The following is a 10189-nucleotide window of genomic DNA, read 5'->3' on the forward strand; positions in this document are numbered from 1 at the left end:
TGAAAAAAAGAAAAAAGTAATTTTAGGGCCTACAAGGAGCGATTTCAAAGATATTCTCACACTCCCGGAAATAGGCTAAGATAGCAAAAGACTCTTGTTGCCACTACATTAACCAGACAACAAGGGATGAGACAACAAAAGCCCCCTGTGAACAGTACTTTTTAATGACAAATACCCTCAAGAGCTTGATATACTTGGAAAAAAACAATCTGAGGTTCCCAGTCATTTTCAGACTGTTCACCTGACATGACCCAAAAAAATCACAGCACCACCCCCACCACCACCATGCTAGATGGTGGAGCCCAAGAGAGCATTCCCACTTAGTCACAAGTCAAGCTCTCAAGAACATAAAGCAAGATGGCTGGGGATTTTATCTGGTATCCCTCTTTATGATAGGGCCACACAGACAAAGCAAAGAAAAAGACAATTTCTGGGAGGAAGGGGATTGTGCAGACACATAGTGATTTTTATCATCTGCTCAACCAGATTTCACAGAAAAAGAAAGAGGCTGGGAGCCCGGCTGGTAAGAAATTCTCATCCTTTGTCAGAAGATCAGGTTCCTGGGTTTTCTTTACTGTGGCTTCTAGAAGGACAGAGCCTTTGATCACTCTGCTCACTGCTTATAAAAGGAAACTTAAAAAAAAACTGTATCAGCCAAGACAAAATTACAATAAACATGTAAGAAAAGACATAAAAATGCCAGTTACTCTGCTCAGTATCTGAATTTTAACCTGACAAAACAGACAAAATGGTTCCCCTTCAACCCGAGAGTGAGGCCCACTAAGCTTCTGCCAGCAATTTTTTCAGGGTTCCTCACACAGCTATCACAAGACAAATATGGACACAAGTCCTCTCAAATCAGAATTTTAAAACCAAAAACAAAGTTTTACCCAAATCAAATGCAGTTGTTCAAGGTCATAATCCCTTTAGTGGCTATCCCCTACCAAACCAGGTGTTCTGAAGAAGCAGAAGGAGAGTCAAGTGCCTTGGCAAAGCAGACCTAAATGTCGTGTTGAGGCAGAATGAAGGTTCTAAAGGGATAATACCTTGATATTGTCACACACAAATCCATTATTTACCTAGGATATCTTTTAAGCCAAGTGCCTGTTTCTGAGGTTGTGAGATGAAAACACCATGGGCCAATGATACCTAGTCAGTTGCCAAACACTTGGATCTATCCCTGAGTAAAAATTGCTCAGGCAGCTGCTGGACACGTCCTGCAGGTGGCTGTGGCCAGGGGCCAATGTGCCAGGAGCAATACAGCCACTTGGGAATTTTGTCCCATCTGGGGTGCCAATAAATTGCTACCAAATCAAACTGGGGTTTGCTCACCCAGTGCAGTAAAGCCAGACACTGAAGCTGCAGTGGAAGAAAGAAGCTTTATTGCAGGGCACCATGTAAGGAATACAAGTAGCTAACACTTAAAACTGAATGCCTCAATGGCTTACATGCCAGGGTTTTTAAAGCCAGGGATACATTTCAGGCAGGCAAAATTGTAAATCAATACATGGAGGTTATCCAGTGGCCTGGCCCAAAGAGGGAGTGGACCTCAAGCCATTCTCCCACCTTGGCCTCCCAGAGTGCTAGGATTACAGGCATGAGCCACCGTGCCCAGCCTAATTTTAGCTTTTCAAAATTAACTAAGATCTCATCCTTAAAACACTAATGGCTATAAAAGTGTAAACAAAATAAAAATCTCTAACTAAATGACAAGCTGCATCATAGTTTGTCTTTCCACTATATCCCACACTGGGTGTTGCTTTCAGGAATAAGTACCCTATTACAATGCATCAGGGATTTAAACCTAACTTCTTAAATATAAACGATTCTCAAAGGTTATATAAGCTTTGAGTCATTTTCCACATATCAATTAAAATAGGAATTCAATTGAATTTTCATATTATCAATTAAAATACAAATTCATTTGTCTTTTTTTTTTTTTTTTTTTTTTTTGAGACAGAGTCTCACTTTGTTGCCCGGGCTACAGTGAGTGCCATGGCAGCAGCCTAGCTCACAGCAACCTCAAACTCCTGGGCTTAAGCGATCCTACTGCCTCAGCCTCCCGAGTAGCTGGGACTACAGGCATGCACCACCATGCGCAGCTAATTTTTTGTATATATATTTTTAGTTGGCCAGATAATTTTTTATTTCTATTTTTAGTAGAGACGGGGTCTCGCTCAGGCTGGTCTCGAACTCCTGACCTCGAGCGATCCACCCACCTTGGCCTCCCAGAGGGCTAGGATTACAGGCGTGAGCCACTGCGCCCAGCAAAATACAAATTCATTTGTCTTAGGAAGAGTAAAACCTTTTATATGGTCAAAGTTCTCTAGTGACATGCATATAAAAACTGAACTAAAAATGAAAAATCTACCTGGGAATTTGAATGCATCCATCTTGCATCTTGAGATTCTCTTGCACAAAGGGAACACAAATTTTGTTTGGCTCTAGAATTCTCTTACCTTACATCATATCTCACAAATTCCATTTCCAAAGCTGAAGAAACTAAAATCTTACACACTCACACAGGTAATAAAATTACAAAATATCAACAGAAACTAGAGTTGAAGGGCCACTATAATCAACACACAATGGAATCCAAAGGAAAGAAACACAAATATTCTCATCAGTGCAGATAAGCAGCCTGCTTCCTCACAATTCAGAAGAAAAAACCACATTCAGAAGGTTAAACAACTTAACAAGCTTGGGAGCCACACTCTCACCATTGAGGTACAATGCCTAGGTACAGCTTAAGGTTCTGACCAAAAGGAACTCCCAAACTCATTAACCCTGTATCCAGTAGACAGAAGTCCTGACCTTAATAGAATTTCTCAATATGTAAAAGTTACACTCTGAATGCGGAGACATTGCGGATCCAAAACTCAAACCTAATATCTAAAAAAAAGCCCAGGAAATGACAATTACAACGTCAGAAAGGGCATCACTCTCCCTACCTAAATCCCTAAGGTGCAAGTGGGTCCCCAGGTCTCCAGTGCTTCAAGCTTCTCTCACTACAAAGGACTCCTCCCAAGGTCAGAGTGAGCAGCTGGGACACCTTCCAGGAAGGCTCTCCAGGAAGAACCAACTGTGTCCTCCACTACTGCCCTTGGCAAGCTAAAGGGTGTCCTTAGCTTTAAGTGACTACCTCAGGCCTCTGCTCACCATTCACATGGCTTTGGAATACCGTATATTAAATGGGACAAAGCTAGTGTTCGAAGAATCCAGCAAAACCACTCAAACCAAATATCCTTTTTTTCTTTTTTTTCTTTTGAGACAGAGTCTTGCTCTGTTGCCCAGGCTAGAGTGAGTGCCGTGGCATCAGCCTAGCTCACAGCAACCTCAAACTCCTGGGCTTAAGTGATCCTCCTGCCTCAGCCTCCCGAGTAGCTGGGACTACAGGCATGAGCCACCATGCCCGGCTAATTTTTTTTTTTCTATATAGATTTTTAGCTGTCCAAATCATTTCTTTCTATTTTTGGTAGAGACGGGGTCTCACTCTTGCTCAGGCTGGTCTTGAGCGATCCACCCGCCTCGGCCTCCCAGAGTGCTAGGATTACAGGCGTGAGCCACCGCAGCCGGCCAAACCAAATATTTATGTGTCAAGAATGTAAACAAATTGTAAGGAACTTTTTCTAGTTTCACAACAAAACCCACAAATACCTATTCCTTTCAGAAAATGAAGATGATGCCAGTTAATTATTATGTCCACAGCAAGAAATGGTTTTATAAACAATTAACCATATTTTAACACATTTAGGAGTTGCAAGTCTAAGCCATGGAATTCCTTTTGAAATCACCCAAAAGAAAAAAGCCTCAGAAACTTAGGAGAAGAAAAAGCTGTAAAAAGAATATTTAACAAATGGAAGGTAATACTGGAATACTTTATTTTTTCTGAAATTCATCTTTCTTGCCTTTTTGGAAATAATCTGTACTGTCTTTTGAGCTCTGTCCATTGAATACACGGTACATTTATTAAAATACTGAGACACAAAAAAGTGAATAAATAGTTTCAAGGTGACAAAGTCAGGGAGGGGTAATGCTGACCTGCAACATTGCTGAAAGCTCACTTTAGAAAGTTTCCAAAGAGGAACCTTATTCCATAGGACGTCTGTGCCCGGGAAACATACTGGGAGGGGCCACAGAACCGTTTTATACAACACACTCCCAGCTTGTTATTTTCTGCTTTCCTCTCATGTAAAACGCCCATAAACAAACAAGCAAAAAAATAAATCTAAAAGACTCATCCCTGGCTGTGTGTAAAATAAACAATTAAGATACAGATGGGTTCAGTCGCTCACGTCTGTAATCCTAGCACTCTGGGAGGCCGAGGCAGGAGGATCGCTTGAGCTCAGTAGTTCCAGACCAGCCTGAGCAAGAGTGAGACCCCGTCTCATTTTAAAAAACAAACAAATAGGCCGGGCGTGGTGGCTCACGCCTGTAATCCTAGCACTCTGGGAGGCCGAGGCGGGTGGATCGCTCGAGGTCAGGAGTTCAAGACCAGCCTGAGCAAGAGTGAGACCCCGTCTCTACGAAAAATAGAAAGAAATTATATGGACAACTAAAATATACATATATAGAAAAAAATTAGCCGGGCATGGTGGCGCATGCCTGTAGTCCCAGCTACTCGGGAGGCTGAGGCAGGAGGATCGCTTAAGCCCAGGAGTTTGAAGTTGCTGTGAGCTGGGCTGATGCCACGGCACTCACTCTAGCCCGGGCAACAGAGTGAGACTCTGTCTCAAAACAACAACAACAACAACAAAAAAAAAACCAAATAAATAAAATTTTAAAAACTAAAAAACTAAACAAGTAAAATACAGTAAGCCTTCACTTAACGTCGTCCTTAGGTCATGGATTTGAGACCTTGCTTCCTATACATGTGGAGAACTCAGGAGAAAACTGGTCCAGGGAGGGACCCGAGACCCCAGACGGCAGCCCTTCCCACGCACGACTCCCACATACCGAGTCAGGACCCTCCCCCAATGACCCTCCCGCCGCCACCGCACAATCTGGGGACACACGAGGCTGCGGTCGCCAAGCCGCCCAGAGAGGGTGCCGGGGCCGAGGTCGCCGCGCAGGGACAGGACAGAACGCCCGGGGTGGGGCCCGGCTGCCGGCCCAGCCTCACCCCGCTGGCCGGAGGGACCGAGGGCCGAGCTGCGCCAGCGGCGACCAGGGTCGGCAGACTCCAGGGCGGACCGCGGGGAGGCCCAGGTCCCGCCACAGCCGGTTCTGGCCGGTTCCAACCAGCTCCTCCTCACGGTCAGGGTACGCCCGGCCCCACACACACTGTTTCTCGGCTCCCGGGGTGTCCCGATGTCCTTGCCGTGTCTCTCACACCACACAAGTAGTGGCGGAAACACCTGAAGCCTCACGGAGAAGCAGACACCAGACTCGACCTCAAAAAAGGCGCAAAAAGACGACCGCAGGAGCGCTTAGAGCGCCCTCCCGACCCAATCCCCGACAGCACGCTGATTGGACAGCTGGCTAGGCCCCGCCCCAGTGCCCCTGATTGGATAGTGTCCCAAGCCCCGCCCCATGAGGGCCTCAGTAACAACAGAAGCGTTCAAACACGTGCACCAGTGGAGTCACAATGACAGGTTCTCGCCGATTGCTTTGCCAGCTTGGGCATCTTTCCCTCTCCATGACGTGGCCTTGCCAGGGGACACTGGCATTTAAGAAGAACTTGCTCTTGGCTTTCCAGAGTGGGCCCTGGCGTCTTCCTGTACTAATAGGCATTTCCTTCTTCCTCCTGGACACAAGGGAATTCCAGACTCAGTGTCCAGTGGAGCGATCACCTTGCCTCAGAGCAGGAGGGGAGCCCAGACCAGGCCAGGCAAGACTGGAACAAGACAGAGGGCCTGATGTACTCCTGAGGTCGAGGATTTGGAATGAGGCTGTTGGCAACATGGCCAAGGTTTTCTCACACTTTATCTCTCAAGTCTATTCATTTTCAGGCAAGAAAATAAAAACACCAACAAGGGAATACAATTATTAAATATATGGAAAAAAACTGGACTTATATGGCATGAATATTCTACAAAGGAATCAGAAAGAAAAGGAAAACATCTAAACTAGTTCACTTAAGCAGCTTGCTGCACCCACAGTTTATAAAGAAAACCCTCATTCAGTGGTTAAACATATTCCCAAGCTTAGAAGTCAGATTCTGACTGCTGAAATGGAGCCCCAAAATTGATCAGTCCTAGTTGATCTGACAGGACGGACAACCTAAGGATTTAACTCTGGGAGCTCAACATGCTCTTCTGAGCCAGGCGCCATGGCTCACATCTGTAACCCTAGCGCTCTGGGAGGCCTAGGCGGGTGGATCCCTTGAGCTCAGTAGTTCGAGACCGGCCTGAGAAAGAGCGAGACCTCGTGTCTACTAAAATTAGAAAGAAATTAGCTGGACAACTAAAAATATATATAGAAAACATTAGCTGGGTGTGGTGGCGCATGCCTGTAGTCCCAGCTATTCAGGAGGCTGAGGCAGCAGGATTGCTTGAGCCCAGGAGTTTGAGGTTTCTGTGAGCTAGGCTGACGCCACGGCACTCTAGCCCAGGCAACAGAGTGAGATTCTGTCTCCAAAAAAAAAAAAAAAATGCCTTCCTCTTCCCTCCTCACAGGGTGGAAACCCTCCCTCCTCCAAAACCTTCATTTTCACCAGCAAGAAACTCTCCCTTGGAGTCAGTTTAAGCTGCTGGCCTAAATAAACTGTCAAATTCATAAAACCTTTCTCCAGGAGACAACCCAAATGAGCCTTTCTGAGCCTAAGCTTCACAGATTTCCTTCATATATACAAATTACAGTGTGATTTCAGCAACCTTACGTATGCCAAAACCAAAACACTGTCCAGAAAATGGCCCCAGGAACCAAAGGTATAACCTCAGAAAGCACAGAAGCCCCCAACTGCACCTCACATGGGTCCCCTAGTCTCCAGTGCTCTGGGGCTTCTCAGAGTCCACACTGCTGCTGTGTCTGTCCTGAGCAGTTGGAGGCCACCTAGGGGGAGGCCAGGCTGCCTGGGAAGCCTCAGGGGAGCCCCATTTCTCTCCCTTTGCAGCCTCCAGACCAGCCTTAGCCTGGAGCCACTGTCCACAAATCTCCAGGTTATTCCCTTGCCTCACACCAACATCAAGAAATTAAATGAGTCAAAGACCCTCAATCCTATTGTTTAAATAAGAAACCAGCAGCATCCTTGCTCTCCTTCTGTGCTTACATATAAATCAGAGGAAGAAAATGCTGAGATACTTTATATGAATTAAAAACCTGGCAAATAATTTATTCCTGTGAGAAAAAAATGCCACCAAACTGTTATTTTCCTATTAAATTATTATGTAAAACAAATCATCAAATTTGAACGTTTTCTTTTTTCTTCTGTTTCAGTGTCTCTTCAGCTTTTATCGGTTTGTTTGTCACCAGGTTCTCTGTGCCTGGGGATTTACATGTCCTATTGACCCATCTGAAACTCTCTCTCAATCCCACCTCACCACCACTGAGGCACCCAATCATTTCTGCAGCTAAATCTTAAGATTGTGTAAATAGCTTTCCCTTTCGAGGAGTCTAACTGGGACCAGGTTAAATCCACCTGTGGCTCTCTCATGTCCCTCAACTTAAATTATTCATTTGAAATTGTCTTTCAGGGCCGGCAGTGATATCTTGGGTAAGTACCTCATCCATTTTATTTGTTTCTGTTCTGTTTAAATTGTCACCTGTTCCTTGAGAGTACACACAACATATTTTAAACTGACCATCACCTGCTGTAAACCCTGAAAGTCGCAACCCTGAAAAAGCCACAATGTAGAGAGGATATGTGGATGCTAACACTACCCTCAACACAAGAGTGAGCTTCAACTGACTTCCCCTTTCTGGAAAATAACTTAAAGCAATTTCCTGAAGGACTTTTGTCAGGGAATGTATTTGATAAAAGTAAAGGTAACATTGTTCAATTTGGTTTCACTTACAAGGTTTAACTTTTCATAGGTTGTTGAGAAAGCAATAAACTCTGTGAGCCTTAACTGGATTTCCCAAATTCTGAAAAGTGCAGTGAAAAAATCTACACATGGAAAGAAGTAGGGGTAACAAAGATGAGAGGAAGGACACTTGATGAGGAGGTGACATTTGGCTGAGACCTAAAATAATGTATTAGTATAAAAAGTCAGGGCAGAGAATTATGGGAATATGGCAAGACAGAAGCATGAGGAATGTCTCCCCAACTACACAACTGGTAGAATCTCTCTTATGTAGGTATTTTGAAACTCTGGAGTGTATTGAAGGATTTGCAACTTCCAGGGAAAGAATTAGAGGAAGAATTATAGTTAACTGCAGTCAATATCAGCTCTTAACACAATATCAGCTACCCATTCCTTACCCCCAGGTTGAGGCAGGCAGTTCATGCAGCTTATGAGAGCCACAGTGGGCAAAACGGACCACTTTCCATATATTGGGGGTTCGTGCTCAGCTTGCTAATTGCTCCTTCTGATTACAGAAATATAGCCCAAAAGGGTGAATGGCACTCGTTATATCTACCCCTCATTGTTGCAAGCCCCTTAGCTTCAGCTGAAGTTATTCCAGTACATTTAAAAGACTGGTGCCTTTTCTTCCTGTTCATTTTTCTTCCCATCCCCTCTCCATGGGGAGCCAGACATTGAAGACTAGGTTTAAAACCAAACACATATACAGAGGACGTTAAAATATCACTAAACATGCCCAGGGAAAGGTACAGGCTCAGAAAAGACCTGAAAAGCCCGTAAGTTTACAGCTCAGAGTGATCCTCAGCACAGAAACAACAAACAATGATTAAAAAGGAAAAAAAAAAACAGTAAACCTTGGGGAATGGGGACAATATGATTTCCAGAGATGCCAAAATACTAGATTACAACATCCAGTTTTTAACAAAAAAAATCACAAGGCTTACAATGAAACAGGGAAGTATGGTCCATTTAAAGGGAAAAAAACAACAAAAAACAATATGTGGAAAAGATTTGATGGAGGCTCTACTAAACAAAGACTTAAACAACTGTCCTACACATGTTCAAATAATTAAAGGAAGATGGGAAGAAAGTGAAGGAAAAGATGTATGAACAAAATTAAAAATCATTACAGATAGATAACGTAAAAAGAAACCAAAAAGAATTCTGTGATTGATAAATATAATAACTGGAAAGACAAATTCACTAGAGGGACACAAAGGTACACTTAAGCAAGCAAAAAAGAGTCAGTCACTTGACCACAGAAAAATTGAAATTACTATGTCTAACCAATAGAAGGAAAAAAGATTGAAGAAAGTGAACAGAGCTTAAGGGACCTGTGGATACCATCAGTCAGGCCAACATATTCATTTTGGAACTCTCAGCAGGAGGAGAGAGAGAAAGAGGAAGAATATTTGAAGAAATAATGTCTGAAAACTCCCCAAATTTGAAAACAAAGACCTGAATATAAACATTCAAGAAACTGAACAAAGTCCAATGAGGATGAACTCAAAGAAACTCAAAGTGAAACTATCTTTGTTTTCTATGTGATTTAAAAGACTAAAACATTTTTAAAAATCAATTATCTAAAAGCTAGTATTACTGTAACTTTTGTTTGAGACTCTAATTTTGTTTTATGATTTTAGAGACTAATGCATTATTAGTTTATGTTTTTGGACCCACAATGTATAAAAATGTAACTTTTGACATAATAGCTAATTGGATTGGGATAGACAAATAAAGGAACAGAGTATTTATATGTCATGAAAACTAAGCTGACATCAATTCCAATTACTGTAATAATTTTAGGATGGTAAGTATAATCCCCGTGGTAGTCACAATGTAAATAGCTATAGAATACACACAAAAGGAAATGAGAAATGTATGTAAACTTTTCAATATAAAAAATCAACTGGCCAGGTGCAGTGGCTCACGCCTGTAATCCTAGCCCTCTGGGAGGCCGAGGCGGGTGGATCGCTCGAGGTCAGGAGTTCAAGACCAGCCTGAGCGAGACCCCGTCTCTACTAAAATAGAAATAAATTATCTGGCCAACTAAAAATATGTATAGAAAAAATTAGCCGGGCATGGTGGCGCATGCCTGTAGTCCCAGCTACTCAGGAGGCTGAGGCAGTAGGATCGCTTAAGCCCAGGAGTTTGAGGTTGCTGTGAGCTAGGCTGACGCCACGGCACTCACTCTAGCCCGGACAACAAAGTGAGACTCTGTCTCA

This window comes from Lemur catta, chromosome 1 (genome assembly GCF_020740605.2).
Source record: "Lemur catta isolate mLemCat1 chromosome 1, mLemCat1.pri, whole genome shotgun sequence".
Lineage (NCBI taxonomy): Eukaryota > Metazoa > Chordata > Mammalia > Primates > Lemuridae > Lemur > Lemur catta.